Genomic DNA, 16373 nt, shown 5'->3' on the forward strand with positions numbered 1-16373 from the left:
TGGATGGCAGATCTAATAAAAACCACTTTGGTGGCAGCTTGAGCTGGAGCAGAAGTTCTAGCTGCTGAAAGAGCAGGGAAAGCAGGCAGCCCTGGCAGCTGCCAAGTAAATGGCTGGTGTTCATGTCTCACAGTTGCGGAATTACTTCTTGGAGATAGCTGAGAGAGAGAAGGCTCCTCAAGACCCATTGTCCCAGTTTGAATAGGGGGAAAGCCGAGGGACCCTTGTAACAGGGACAGGCAAGGACCAGAGGCCCCATGTGGAATTGGCAATCCACTGGTCCTCTTCTAATGTGCAGGAGATGTTAGCCTTAGAAGATAATGGGTGCATTTTTGCAGCAGCTAAGAGAACTGTCAAGGTGGCACAGGCCTTGAATGTGTTTGACCTTGCCTGGTCTTGTAGGCTTGCTGAGATTTTTGGATGGGGCTTGTGGCAATAGACAGAGTGCTTATGGAAAGGTGCTGAGGTCCGTTGGTAAAGAGCTATATGGCTAGTTGCCTGTAATGGACCTTTACCATGGTGATTTGCACAAACAACTGGGCTATTATAGAATGACCATTGAGTGGTATATGGATTCTTGAAGCAGGGACTTTGACAAGAGTGGGGCTGGGGCTCCCTTGTTGGATGGATGTGCTGCTTGTGGACAGTGTGAGAGACCTTGATGGGGGGTGGCGCAGCACCTTTGGAGGCCCTCTTGCACTGTGAAGCTGTTACCATTCAGTTGCAGAGACACGCCAAGGACACTTTTTTCAGTGGACATAACACTGAACTCAGTGGTGGGATTCAGCCAGTTTGCACCAGTTTGGCAAAACTGATACCTAATTTTAGGTTGAGTTTGGCAAACTGGTTATTAAAATGGTACTTACGTTTTTTTTTTCTGTTTGTTTTAATTTTTTAAAGACTTTACTTATTCATCTTAGAGAAGAGAGAGAGAGAGAGAAGGGAGGGAGGGAAAAGAAGAAAGCATCAACTCCCATAGGTACCTTGACTGGCCAAGCCCAGGGTTTCAGACCGGAGACCTCAGCATTCCAGGTCAATGCTTTATCCACTGTGCCACCACAGGTCAGGCAAAATGGCACTTGTAATCAGGGTTCTCTCTAGGGTGGGTGCCTGGCCAGCTGCTCAATGTGGAAATCACAAATTTACTTTTCTTATTCCTTTTTGCTGTTCATCTGTACAACAATGTATTCTAAGTACCCGTAGTAATGTTCATTCTATGCACAGGTGAAAAAAAAAAATGCAAGTGAAGTTGCCAATCAAGAAGTAATATAGAAATATCTTAAATGACATTTTCATTGTTTTTTTGGTCAGGTATTACTTAATATTTTTCATTAATATTTTAATACTCTTTCTCATAATCTAGTTTTGTATACCTCTTTTATTGTTCTTATTTAAGTATTAAATGCATGATATAATAAATTACCTTTCAGTACATTGTTTTTTTATACTTAAAATGGTCATTAGGGCAGAGAACCTGTTGTTAAATTATTTGAATCCCACCACTGCCTGTACTATATAGATCCTTCTCACCTATCATGGTGTAGGGGGCTAGAAAGGGGCCTCCAGTTAACTTCTTGGGCAGAGTGCTCAGGGAGATATTGTGAAGGGCACCTTTGCAAATATTGTGATTATTGTACAACTTGTGCTGTTGCTGTAGTCTGTTTATGTAATGTACCTCACTTCTCTCACGTGGACCATCACGAAAGATACCTGTCGTGTAGATTGTGAAGCAAGCTACCCTGAAGGGATGGGATGTTGGGAAAAGAGCTGGGTTAGGCTTGCTTGCTAGTCCTTTGCCTGATTAGTGTGTGAACACATGGCAGCACCACATGCATATAGTCTATGTAAGGCTACAGGTGCTTGCACTCAGGGCAGTGGGTGGCAGATGGCGGATTGCCTGCCGACCACTGTGAGGGGCCATTTTGCTGTTTGTTTGCCTAGAAGCAGTTTTCCCCTGCCTGTTTGATCCTCTGTCGTTGTGAGACTCTATTAAATGGGAATGGCCCAACGCTTTCTGGCCACACATTTTCTCTACCATCTACCTGAGTACAGTGTGGACCTGTCTGACTTTAGCCACCAGCATTACACAGATATACAACATAATTTGTTGTTTACAATATTGCAAAATGATCACCATAATAAATCTAGTGAATATCCATCACCATACCTAATACAGAATTTTTTTCTTGTGATAAAAATTTTTAAGATCTACTTTCTTAGCAACTTTCAAATATTCAATTGAGTATTGTTAACTATTGATATATTCACCATGCTCTGTATTACATCCCCATGACATACTTATTTTATAACTGGAAGTTTGTACCTTTTGCTGTTGAGTTGTATGCCTTATTTATAGTATATTTTGAATATTAATACTCTATCAGATATATGAGTTGCAAATATTTTCTACCATTACTTAGGTTGCCTTTTTATTTTGTTGATGATTTTCTCTTCTGTGCAGGGCTTGTTCGTTGATCTAATTTAGCACAAATTTTACACAGGAATTTTTATCTGGTTTCATATTCTAGTGATAGTATATATCACATTGTGTTTGTTTGTTTTTTTTTTACAAAATATCAAATGTTGTTAAGATTCAAGGGCCAAAAAGGCCATGGGACAAGATTTTTTCAGGGGACATTGAAGAAGGCAGGTCTTTGCTCTAAAGAAAAAGTTATCTAGGCAGAAGAGCAAATGGTAAAATTAAGCAAAGAATGTAAATGGAATATTCAGGAAAGATGATGAGGCTTAGAAGGTAAGTCTGGTTTAGATTGTGAAGAGTCTTAGGTAAAGAGTGTATATTTATCTTATGAGAAATTTACATTTTTGTCCTCTCCTTCAGTAAGCATGTGTTACATTTATAATAAAAACCAAGTACATTTTTTAAACTGGGGATAAAGAAAGAGCAGGATCAGGCAGCAGGAATTGACGTTTTTCTGTTTGTTTTTCCTTAAGTAAAAAGACCAAAGGTGTTCTGCTCACAATGGGAAAATGGGTAGTTGTGTGTGTGTGTGTGTGTGTGTGTGTGTGTGTGTGTGTGTGTGTGTATGTGTGTAGGGGGAGATGTATGAGAATGGTGTTTGAAGAATGAGAGTTTTCAGATGTAGGTAAGAGAATGAGCACATTTTTTAGTATGTTTATAGGAGTGGATGAGATAATTGTGTATGAAATAAAGAGATTTAGATTTCTGAGTTTAATATTTTGGAGAATAAGCAATTTCAGACAAAGACAAGGTCCTGGTTTCAGACATATGCCTGGAAAACTGACTAAAGTAGGATTAAAAGGCATGAAGGGAAACGTACAAGTTTAGAATAGAGAATAGATTGGTTAATAGAAAATAACATCCCTTGAAATGAAAGCAATAGTTGCCAAGGGACTGAAAATTTGATCATGTGATAAAGTTCTCAATAGCAATGTATGTGAGCATACAGCAAACCAACACATGTATGTAGGAAAAACAAAACAAAACATAACTGTGTTTCAGATTTTAAGGGATAATTTGGTTTTTGAGAGAAAGTGGTAAAAACAATATTTTAAAGTAAACAATCTGTAGGTGCAATGATGTTTAATCTGGAACCTGACTCAGAAATGAATGTAAGTTGCATAGACATGGATAAAGTAGGTAAGAAGCTATGGACATATTTAGCAAATTAAAGGATTTCAGAAGGCCTAATAAATATTTTTAAGAAGGGATAACTATGAAATAGAGAAATAAATAGTGAATTGATGATATTGAATGAAAATGGCATGATGACAGCTAATAAAAATTATACTAATAATTGTGATTATGAGATACAGAGTCAAGGGGGAATAAAATTAAATGTTAGAGGACTGTATCAGTCATATCTAGTGTAGATCTCAGAAACTACTTAAAACAAGAAATTATAAAATTGTAAGAACTACTGAATTGGAAAATGTGGTCACCCGTAATTCCCCAGTCACACTACCACAGCTGAGATGCTGAGGCCAAGGAGAAACAGGAAACCACTGTCAAAAAATTACGCTGTCCAGAGCTCCAAATGAGCACACAGGAGAACACGCGGTCGCATGTTGGAGCCTCGTTTTCAGCCACTATTCTCAACAGAAGAAGGGTGCCCTTGGCCTCCTCTGTGCCTTCCATATTTTACCTGCATGCATCTCATTGGCAGAGTCTAAAACAAATCTAGTAATGTAGTTTCCAGGATTCAGGCACTTTAAAATTTATTTTATTTTACAGAGACAGAGAGAGAGTCAGAGAGAGGGATAGACAGGGACAGACAGACAGGAACAGAGAGATGAGAAGCATCAATCATTAGTTTTTCATTGCGTGTTGCGACACCTTTGTTGTTCATTGATTGCCTTCTCATACGTGCCTTGACCTTGGGCCTTCAGCAGACCAAATAACCCCTCGCTCAAGCTGGCGACCTCGGGGTCTCGAACCTGGGTCTTCCACATCCCAGTCCGACGCTCTATCCACTGCACCACTGCCCGGTCAGGCTCAGGCACTTTAGATAAAGGGAAGACCACAGAGAGGAATGGGAATGGAGGCTGATAGAAATGTACAAAAGTAAGTTAAAAATCAAAGAACAAACCAGAATTGCAGTCTTAAAAACTCCCATAAGTCTTTGTTGACTACAAATGTGTCCAGGCCCAGATGACTGTGGTAGTCCCAAAACACAGAAGAGAATAAACGGCAAGACATCAGATCTGATTACTTCTCTCAAGTGTTACCTGCTCAACCAAACCATTGGCAAGTGCTGGGGGAGAGTACAGTTAGTGGTTATAATACTGACTGTATCGTTCCCCAAACCCAAATGACAAAATCAATCAGTGTTTTTTAGGGTGCTAGTTTTTCGAGTGTGGTGGCCTAGACCAGTCACAGCAGCACCTGGGAACTGGTTAGACAGGCAGTTTCTCAAAACTTAATCCAGACCTACTAAATCTGAGATTTGGGAGGTGAGGCCCAGTGTTCTGTGTTTTAACGAACCCTTCAGGTAATTAATTGTAATGGCACGCTGAAGTTTGAGAACCACCATGTTAGATAAAAGAACTGTGGTTCTAGGCTTCTATTTAAATGTTGAAGTTCCTTTATGCCCTTAAAAGTGAGACATGCACCTAATTAGGTGTGATTAGATAAAACTAAATCATAATTTATTCTTAATATACTGTGTTCTGTAAATTGTACAGAAGTGTATCTGTGAATTTTAATCATATGTATATCTGATTAAACTGAATTTTAGGGAGCAAAGAGAATATCATTTGGGAAATTATTCCTTGACTTATTTAATAAAGGACTGCCTTTTGGTATTCAAAAATAAATACAGCTGACACTAAATAGCACTTAAAATAGTGAAGCATTGCTTTGAACTACATACTTATACTAACTAACTTAATATTAACCTTTGGAATAGATGTTAGGGTTATGATTACCATTTTATAGATAAGAAAATGAAGATATGTGACAGAGCTGAGGCTTCATAGCTAACTAGTTTACCTCCAGAGTCTATTTTTTGGCTCTAGCTATACTCTATCAGTAAGCAAACAATACTACAAGGGTATTTGTATACTTTATGCTTTTTTTTTTAACAAAAATTGATTTTCTTTTTTATATGCATGGACTAAATTGAAAAAACATAACTTCCTATAAAAATAATTAAAAGTATGGACTTTTTCTTCCTAAAAGATTTTTTTAAGTAGAAATTGGTCTCTATAATATTACTGAATGGTGTTACTAAATCAATAGTGGCTTTAAAATCATACTGCATTAAATGATATTTGCTTTAATTGAACCACATTCTATTTTGATATCTGATTTTCAGTTGGAGCCACAGTGAAAGATGAAAGTATTATAAAAGAGAAACATGATAGAGACAAAACAAGTCATTGCCAAATTAGTAGCTCAATTTAAACGAATGCTTTTCCTTAGTCTAGATTTCACCTTCTCTTGAAATAATGGGTCATTATGTTGTCTGGCTTTGGAAGAAAGTTTTAAGTCAATAATCCTTTTGAAAGAGAGAAATAAAGTGTCTTTTTCATGTAACTAGTTCTAGTGATATCAGTGAAATGTATTATAAAATTATTGCTAACAATATATGATTGTGTATCTGAACTGTAACAACTTCCATCTTATTTTTCTGTTATCTGCTGTGTGAACAGCTTTGTGACAGTGGGAATTTTTTAAAAAGTAGTTTATTGAAATGTCTAGTTTTGGTATCTACTCATTATTTTAGATAAATTACAACTCCGAATAAGACTTGAAGGCACCATTTTTTAGTGCCAAAGAAATGAAGTAATGTATGTGCATGGCAGTGAAAATGAAGCCACCATCAGTTCTATTAGAAAAATAATATATAAAACCATTAATTGCTTTCAGAGACTGAGACATCTATGCCTCAGGTAGATACTAATTTAATGGTATTGCTTACAATACAGTTAATTATTCAAACACAAAATTGAATTACTGAAATATTCTTAACAAGGATTTCCCTCAACACATGTTTAGAAGAACACTAATTAAAAACAAACACTGTACCCTGGCCGGTTTGCTCAGTAGTAGAGCATTGGCCTGGCATGTGGAAATCCTGGGTTTGATTCCCAGTCAGGGCACACAGGAGAAGTAACCATCTGCTTCTCCACCTATTCCCTTTCTCCTTCTCTCTCTCCCTCTCTCTCTTTCTCCCTCCTGCAGCCATGGCTCATTTGAGTAAGGTGGCCCTGGGTACTGAGGATGGTACCTGGCCTTGCCTCAGGTGCTAGAATAGCTCAGTTGCTGATCAATGGAGCAAGGGCCCTGATGGGCAGAGCATTACCCCATAGCTGGTGGGAGCTATGCGGTATTCTGTTTCTCTGCCTCCCAACCTATCACTTAATTAAAAAAATTGGACTTTATCACTGAAATGGTCATATTTTTAAGGTATTTCTGAAAGATTTTTTAACTAAGTGACAAATGAAAAAGAAAAGGAAGTTAAGTTCTGAGTTGAGCAGTAAAAGAGAGCTTTCAAAGTTACAGATCATAAATGATATATAATAGATTTGATAAGCTAGGTTAGCATTAAGGTTCTTTGATTCATACCATGCCCCAACCAGTATTTAGGACATATTCCAGAATTTTATCTTTATCTTGTATAGGTAATTTTTTTGAAAGGATAGGTTTTAAGGAGGATTTTAAAAAGTATAATGGTTATTTTCTTTACCCCTCACCCCCAAATAAAGGAAGGGTAAACTGATTTACCTGAGAACAAATGTTTTCATAGAATATTCTCAGCAATAGTAGAGCAAGATGGATTTTTGTGGTCCTTGTATTTGTAATCTGTAAGTAATGTTCACAATTTACAGATGAATATTGATAAATATTATATTACTAATAACAAAGTGATATATAAAGGTTATGCAAAGTGTGTGAAAAGTCCTAATTATCTCACAGATACATTGTTCTCTGTCAATGCATTCCTTTAATGTAGATAACATACATATTTTTATCACTACTGTGTCTACTGAAATAATAAAAATAATCTGTTCTTTTGAACATATAATTTTGACAGTTTTTTTTTAAAACTGAAGTATTAAAAAAGGAATTAATATTTGATTTATCTATTATAATATGACTGTCATACATACCAGGGGATAAAAATATATTCACCCAATAAGTATTTGGTCACTGAGTTTATCAGAACAAATTATTTCAATTTTCCTTTTGAGATAGGTGGGGTTTAGATGGAGTTGTTATTTATGTTTATAGATTAAAAAGCATTTTTAGAAAATTGAACTGAGAGCCATATTAAATAAGGACTTCATGCTGTCTAAGGGGCGATCACTGTGTTTTACTCTAGGCAGGCCATTGAGCTTTATGGACTGTTGTCTTAACTCTTTCAGGTTGATACAGTCCCTTCAGAGAAAGCTTCACATTCACTGATAGCTGAGTATCAGTTCAAAGGAAAAAGTCAAAGCTAAGATTATCAATGAGGCAAAAGTGGGCCACTTTTCTCCCATCGATTTTTTTCTTTTGATTTTTTTTTTTTGGAAGCTGTACTCAACTACTCAATGTATCTATGATTCCTTTCCCCTTCCCCATCTGCTTTCCCTTTCTCTTCCTTCCTTCCCCTTCCCTTCCTGGTGTCGTGGAACATATGACTTAATAAAGGGGGTTCTCACACAAAACAGCAATGTCCCTGTAACACCCAAATTTGAATGATCAATCTTGACCTCTTCCCAAATTCTGAGCATATATTGAACTGTTAAACTGATATCTTCTGTTGGGTGTAAATGGGATCATCTAAAATTCATGGCGGTCACAATAAAACAATCAATATTCATCTTTAAACATATTTCTCCCTATGTAAGTGGCAATCACTTTTTAAGCCAAAAAATCTAGGAAACCTCTTTGAGTGTTCTTTTTCCTTCAACCCAGCAGTCGTTTAAGCAACAAACCCTGTTAGCTTTCCCTTCAAAAGACATTCTAAGTCCTTCAGCTTTTGTTTATTTATACTGCAACCACCTTAATCCAAGTCAACATTCTGCAATCACTTCCTGACTGATCATCTATTTTCCAGCATTTTTCCCCTGCAAATCTAATCTCCATAGGGCAGGGGAATAATATATTTTAAAAACATAAATCAGGGCAGATAAGCGTTCTGCAGACTCTATTTGAAACTCTCCTGTGTCTTATTTATTGTGATATAAATCCAAACTTCTTGCTATGGTTTAAAAGGCTCTATCATTCTGACCTGCCCTTTAGTGATTCTCTGTATTCCAAACACCTTCTTCCCTCCTCGCTACCACTTTCCTGTCCTGCTTGCCACACTTGCTCCTGCCTGACAGCTTTGCTTTGGCTCTCCTGTCAGCCTAGGTTGACTTTCCATAGATCACTTCTGTCATTTGAGCTCAAATTATATATTTTTTCAAAATATTTAAGAATATCTGAAATTATAGTATCACATTATTTAACTTATTTTTTTATATAAATATTGTATAAATTCAGTGAAAGAAGAGACTTTTTCTGACTTACCCATGTTTCCCCACGTATAAGATGCACCCTTTTTCGAAAAATTTGGGGTCTAAAAACTGGGTGCATCTTATACAGTGGTTGTAGATTTTTTTACTTGCATTCCTCACTTTTTTGTGCTTGTTTTTGTGCTCATTGTTGAAGACAGTGATTCATCATCAGATAGAGATGGGGACAAGCTAATGGATGGGAGTTTTGACAATGATGAGGAGTTGTATGAATTTTATGATGACCAAAATTTGAGTTCAATAACTTTATGTAGTACTTCTTTTTTTTTCTTAATTTCAGGCCCCAAATTTAAGGTGCGTCTTATACATGGGAGTATCTTATACATGGAGAACTATGGTATTCATCATCATATTTATATTTTGTGCTATAAGAGATTACATAGTAATCTCTCATTAATGAGCAGTTGATAAATAACTGCAAATTATGTTCCAGTCTCACAATTTATCAATATAAAAAGTTTAAATCAATGGGCAATGTCAAAAGACATATGAATGTCAACCTGGAATGCTGAGGTTGCCGGTTCAAAACCCTGGGCTTGCCCGGTCAAGGCACATATGGGAGTTGATGCTTCCTGCTCCTCCCCTCCTTCTCTCTCTCTCTCTCTCTCTCTCTCTCTCTCTCTTCTCTAAAATGAATAAATAAATAAAAATAATTAAAAAAAAAGACATATGATGATTCCAATGGTCTAATTAGTATTAAGAATGATGCCTAGTCACCTGAATACATGGTACATTTATAACTTATTTTTTGGGAACTTTCAAACTAGAAACACAAGCACTCTTGTGACGTTAAATGGATAATTTAGTAATTTCTACTGCCTCAGGGACTCATGATGGTGAGTTTTGCACCAATCTGATATTAAAGAAATTGTGCAAAATTTCTCACAGGCAAAGGTAGCCTAAGAAAACATGACAGTAATATGTAATGTGATATCTGGGAGAGGTACTGGAACAGAAAAAGAATATTAGGTAATAACAGAAAAAATCTAAATAAGTAATGAACTAATTATAAAATATAATACAGGTTAAAATATTTAGTTAATAACACTATATTAATATTTGTTTATTACTTATAATAATGAATCTTACTATAAAGTGTTAATAATAAGAGAATCTGATTGAAAGGGCAGGTTTGGAGGTTTATGGGAATTCTTCATACTATCTGCTACATTTTTTCTTAAACTCTTCTAAATGATAAAGTCTATTAATATAAAAGATCAATCTCATATACATACTTGTTGAGATTAGCCATAAAGTAAAGAAACAATTCTCCTTAGTCAACTGTATTGAATATTAAGCCATCTTTTGCTATTTTAGAGAAGCAAAAATTTACTAATGTTTTTACCAATTAATTTATGTTTCAAATTGCTTAATGTTCTAAAAAATAAATTGTTTTACAGACATTGGCTATATTAGTCTCTTCAGAGAAACAAAGCCAATAGCAAATAAATATATACATATATTTAACATTTATTTGTATTACATATGATTACATATTACATATTATGTATATATACATAACTTTATTTACCTATTTATCTGTCACAGTTTATTCTATGGAATTAGCTCATGTGGTTACGGAAGCTGAGCATTCCCGTGATATAAAAGTCACCAACCTAGAGACCCAGAGGACTGGAGGGGATACAGTAGTCCACTTTATCTATAAGAAGATATGTTCCAAGACCCCCAGTGGATGCCTGAAATTGCAGATAATATGGAACCCTGTATATACTAATTTTTTTCTGTATATACATACATATGATAAAGTTTAATTTATAAATTAGGTACAGTGAGAAATTAACAAAAGTCAATAAAATTATAACAATATACTGTAATAAATGTTATATAAATATAGTCTCCATCTCAAAATATCTTATTGTACTGTACTCACCTTTTTACCTAAAAGAAGCATTTGACAGCTGGCTTGTCTTTTGCGTGTCCAAGTTGCCAACATAACTACCCCTGTGCTTTGGGCTGTTAAGTAAAACAAGGGGTACTTGAACACAGCACTGTGATAACCTAAAAGTTAATCTGATAATGGAGATGGATATGAAGTAATGGATCAGACAAAGAAATGATTCATGTGCCAGGCAGGACATAGACAAAACAGTATGGCTTGAATTTTTGTCACACTACTCAGAAGAGTGCACAGTTTAAAATTTATGAATTATTTCTAGAATTTTTTATTTAATATTTTTGGACCATGGTTGACTGTAGTTGAATGAAACAGCAGAAAGAGAAACCATGGATAATGAGGACTACTGAATATTTAGTACAATACTAGTCTGAAAACAATCAAGCAGAATCCTCATTCAGCCTTTTGTTCTACTCAGGTCTTCAATAGACTGTATGAAGCCCACTACATTGGGGAGAAAAATCTGCTTTACTCTGTTTATAGATTTAAATATTAATGTCATCTGGAAACACCCTCACTGATATACCCAGAATAATGTTTAACCAAACATCTTGGCACCCAAGGGCCCAGTCAAGTTGACATACAAAATTAACCAACACAGTGACTATCTAGAAATGATAAATTACAGTGAAATTCAAACTTTTATTAAAAGATAGACCTTCAGGCCCTGGCCGGTTGGCTCAGCGGTAGAGCGTCGGCCTGGCATGCGGGGGACCCGGGTTCGATTCCCGGCCAGGGCACATAGGAGAAGCGCCCATTTGCTTCTCCACTCCCCCTCCTTCCTCTCTATCTCTCTCTTCCCCTCCCGCAGCCAAGGCTCCATTGGAGCAAAGATGGCCCGGGCGCTGGGGATGGCTCCTTGGCCACTGCCCCAGGCGCTAGAGTGGCTCTGGTCGCGGCAGAGTGATGCCCCCTGGTGGGCAGAGCATCGCCCCTGGTGGGCGTGCCGGGTGGATCCCGGTCGGGCTCATGCGGGAGTCTGTCTGACTGTCTCTCCCTGTTTCCAGCTTCAGAAAAATACAAAAATAAATAAATAAATAAAAATAAATAAATAAAAAAAGATAGACCTTCATAGCAAAGCTAGAAAAGAATAAAAATTTATTTTTTCTCAAGCCAACTCAGCACTAGTGTGTTATGTTTTAATGACTTTCAATAGTTTTTTCCAACATTTGTCCAATATATCAGTTAAGAAAAGCGATATAAAATAAGAAGTATATATGCTAATGGTGCGAGAATAGAACAAGAATATATTATTTTATAATTTCAATTTATGTGGATGAATTTTTTAAAATAGCAGATATTTCCTGAAAGAAAATATGAAGGTTTATTTTTTTTGGACTTGTTATTTGATTTTATACTAGTTGATAAAATACAATTAGTTTAAAAAATAGAATAGCTACAAAAATATCAGCATTATGTTTAGTGACATTAAAGGAAAGAAAGTTTCAATAAGATTAACATTTGGTTAAATGGAATGCAAGGCATTGCCTTAGATTTTTCTTTCTTATGCTTTTGGAACATTGGCTAACTTTAATTTTACCAGGCTAACTCAAGCTATCTGGCTCAATACTCATACCTACATTCTGTGAGCCATATCCCTTGATTCATCATTTCATGCACCCCAGATCATCAAAAACATTTAACCTTAACAACCCAATATTGGTTCAAGGACTTTGTAATCTTGTTTAATTTGCACATTTTCACACATCACATACTTTCTTTTTTTCATAATGGAGGGCAGCCAGAATTTAATTAGATCCCAGAGTTTACACCACAGGATATACAGTCTTTTAATTAGTAGCATATATTGTTTTAGACATTTACCTAGATACAACCCTTCACACTGTGAACAGATCACACAGAAGCCCAAAGTTGTACTGGAAGCATATTTATTTAGTAATTATTGTTTTTATTTATAAAAGTTCATCTGCCTTCTAAGTTATTAGAAAAATATAAAAAGAATGTTACTTAAATGAAATGTCTTCTAACACTAATACTAAAGTAGAAAATTCAACTACATGGTGAAATGTATGTGTTTCTTAAGATATACTTCTCAACTGCAGGAAGAAAATTTCTGTCATTATTTTCCTTCTAGGCTAGATTATTTTTCTTTGTTTCAATGTAGCATTATGCATGATTTATCTTTATACTGTATAAAACATCTGAAACCTCACACATATAGGAATATTTTGGATCTTTTCATTCTTCTTTCAAAAAATAAACAAAAGTTAGTTTTGATTCAGTTAAAAATGTCTAATTATCATCTTGATGATAGTCTTGTTTCCCCCTGGACATCCTTCTTTTCAATTTATTAGATTGTTTGTAGACTTATTCAAAATTTTGTTTTTACATGTAGAGAAAAACTATCACATTTTAATATTCCATTTATTTTATAAAAAACAAAAAAAGAAGATTTATATTGGAGCTCTTAAACTTTTCTATTACTGAAATATAATGACTGTAACAGTAAATGAAATTCATTTGAAATGCAATATGTTTGTGGAAAAGTTCAAAGGCACCATCTGCAATTATAAAATGCAGAAACTTTTCAATTATATATATAGTACGGTATATATTTGCACCTCAACTTGTAATTAATTGGAAAAATTAAATTATAAATGATTTAAGAACAATGGTACATAGAAATGACTGTAAGAATCTTATCAGTCTTTGGAGCATTGTGTAAACGACTTTACCAACTATCTTGGTTTATTTTTAGTCTACTGCTTATTAGAAATTTGAAAGTGGACCAATTAAATAGACTATTTTCTAGGTTTTTTTTTTAGGGGAAGGGATAGAAAAATGTTTATAGAAACAAAATAGCAACAGAAAATAAATCCATAATAAATCTTTTTATAGGAACATGACCGCTAAATTTTCATATAGGTTAATTTTCCATTTTTTAATTGATAGAGAAGAATTTGAGAGCTATTAGTTCAAGTGATTTCTAAAGTAGATAGAAAAGATGATGGCTTTAAAAACAAAGCTCCTCATATTTTTATTTATTTCAACTGCTAATACCATAAAGAGTTAAAATACTTTACATTTTTATTTTATTTTGAATTGGTTTTCTTTAAAATGGAGGTTTTTAATGAAAAAAGTTATTGCATGTTGCTTTTTTATACAAGTTTGTTTTCATTTAATCTAACTTATGTTGAAAGCATAAGGAAACTAAGTAGAAAATTTATTTATTAATTCTTCTAAGCCTCAAGTTTGTCGGTGTTCTTTTTACTAGCCGATACTATTAATAAAAGCTTTCATTTGAAAGTATGAGCCTCTTATTTAAAGACCTAAACACATCTAATATCTATTCACATGTAACTTGGACCCTTGAACAATTTGGGGATTAAGAGACTGACCCCAGCACAGTTGAAAAGCCATATATAACTTTTGATTCCCTCAGAACTTAACTATTACTAGCCTACTATTGGCTGAAGACCTTACTGATAAGAGAAACAGTCAATTAACATGTATTTTACATGTTATATGTATATATACTATATTCTTACCATAAAGTAAACTAAGACAAACGTGATTAAGAAACTCATAAGGGGCCCTGGCCGGTTGGCTCAGCGGTAGAGCGTCGGCCTGGCGTGAGGGGGACCCGGGTTTGATTCCCGGCCAGGGCACATAGGAGAAGCGCCCATTAGCTTCTTCCCCCCCCCCCCCCCTCCTTCCTCTCTGTCTCTCTCTTCCCCTCCCGCAGCCAAGGCTCCATTGGAGCAAAGATGGCCGGCCGGGGCGCTGGGGATGGCTCCTTGGCCTCTGCCCCAGGCGCTAGAGTGGCTCTGGTCGCGACAGAGCATCGCCCCCTGGTGGGCAGAGCGTCGCCCCTGGTGGGCGTGCCGGGTGGATCCTGGTCAGGCGCATGCGGGAGTCTATCTGTCTCTCCCCGTTTCCAGCTTCAGAAAAATACAAAAAAAAAAAAAAGAAGAAACTCATAAGGAAGAGAAATTTTATAAGTGGACAAGAGCGGTTCAAATATTGTTCAAAGATTATCTGTATATTTTTAAAGAAAGCCTACATACAACTGGGTTCATTAGAATATATATATATTCTAATATATATATAATATATATATATATTATATATATAAAGAAAAACAGCTAAACTGAAATTCTTGTCCAATTCTAAAATATTTATCAATATTTCACTATATCCAAAGTTTGACAAAAAATTTAGTGTTTCAATATTCTTTTCATTTTGTAAGTAGCAGAGACTTAATACTATATTTCAACTGCTAATTTAGTTTGTCTAAAGTTTACAGAATTTTTAGTAAACTAAATTATTTTTCTTTCTAATTTTTCTTTTTCTTTCTGTTGTAATCCAAAGAAGATGTCACACTTTATTAAAAGTAAATATTGTTATGTTAACTAGAGAACATTCAAAACAACTTTTAGTAGTAATTAAAAAAGATTTTAATTATTCCTGAATGAAATAATTTTTGACAAGATATTTCTTTTAGTATGATGTTTTATTCAACTTTCATCTCTAAATAAGCATAACAATCTATGATTATTCAAATGACTATTTCAGAAACTCAATAATATATGAAAGTGTATATATACTATTTTATCTAACATGTGCAAATTCTTTATTTCACTCCAGGTTTATTAAGGTATGTTTGAAAAATAAAATTGCATCTATTCATGTTGTGCTATCTTATTTTTTTAAGATGTATCATGTGATGATTTAATATATGTATACATTTTGAAATGCAACAAGTTAACACATTCACTACCCCTTAGTTTTACTTACTTTAGTTACTTTTGTTTTTTTAGTGAGAATGTTTAAGGTCTACTTTCTTAGAATTTCAAGTGTATGTCAACTCAATGAAAACTCCTATGTGTGGTGACTTTCAATGAAGCAAAACTAGGAAATAGCATAAGGAGGACTGTAAACAGATTCAGTAGATAGCTAACTCTTGTAAGTCTTTCTAGTCTCACTTCTCTTGCTATTTCCCCTTCAAACACCTTTCCTATTTTGTCTCTTTTATTTGATCCTTAAACCCATGTAATTCAGATGCAGAGCTTAGTTGGGTATATTTACCCTATCACTGTTATGTTATTAAATTGTAAGTAAATTGTTAAATTTCTTTTTGCTACAACTGAGCATTTATATCCCTTTACCTTGACCTTTCTTAGCTGAAACATTTTGCTGAATGGGTTCTATGATGTGGTGAAAGCATGTCACAACTTACAGTGAGTAGGAGGAAAATGGGAGAGGAATATTGTACCTACTGGAACGTGAAAGGCTTTAGCCTTCACAGAACGGAAAACAATAGTTCCTTGCTGAAGGTCAACTAAGATAACTTGTGGATGCTAGAATAAATCCATGAAAAGTTATTTTTGGTGTAATAGCATTTGCACTGTAATCATTGAGACTTTATTTAGTATTGCTTTGGACTTGAAGTTCATCAAGGGTAGTATCAAAAATATTGATTATTTCTATACTTTTTAATGGGGCCCAAGCA

The 16373-nt window shown here is 35.0% G+C and overlaps 1 protein-coding gene across 1 annotated transcript in view; it reads left to right on the forward strand.

Annotated features, from left to right (window-relative positions):
• The window catches only part of CCSER1 (coiled-coil serine rich protein 1), a 1510224-nt gene that overhangs the window by 1267272 nt on the left and 226579 nt on the right, over positions 1–16373 (forward strand). The window lies entirely within an intron of this gene.

Source organism: Saccopteryx leptura, chromosome 5 (genome assembly GCF_036850995.1).
Source record: "Saccopteryx leptura isolate mSacLep1 chromosome 5, mSacLep1_pri_phased_curated, whole genome shotgun sequence".
In the NCBI taxonomy this organism is placed as follows: domain Eukaryota; kingdom Metazoa; phylum Chordata; class Mammalia; order Chiroptera; family Emballonuridae; genus Saccopteryx; species Saccopteryx leptura.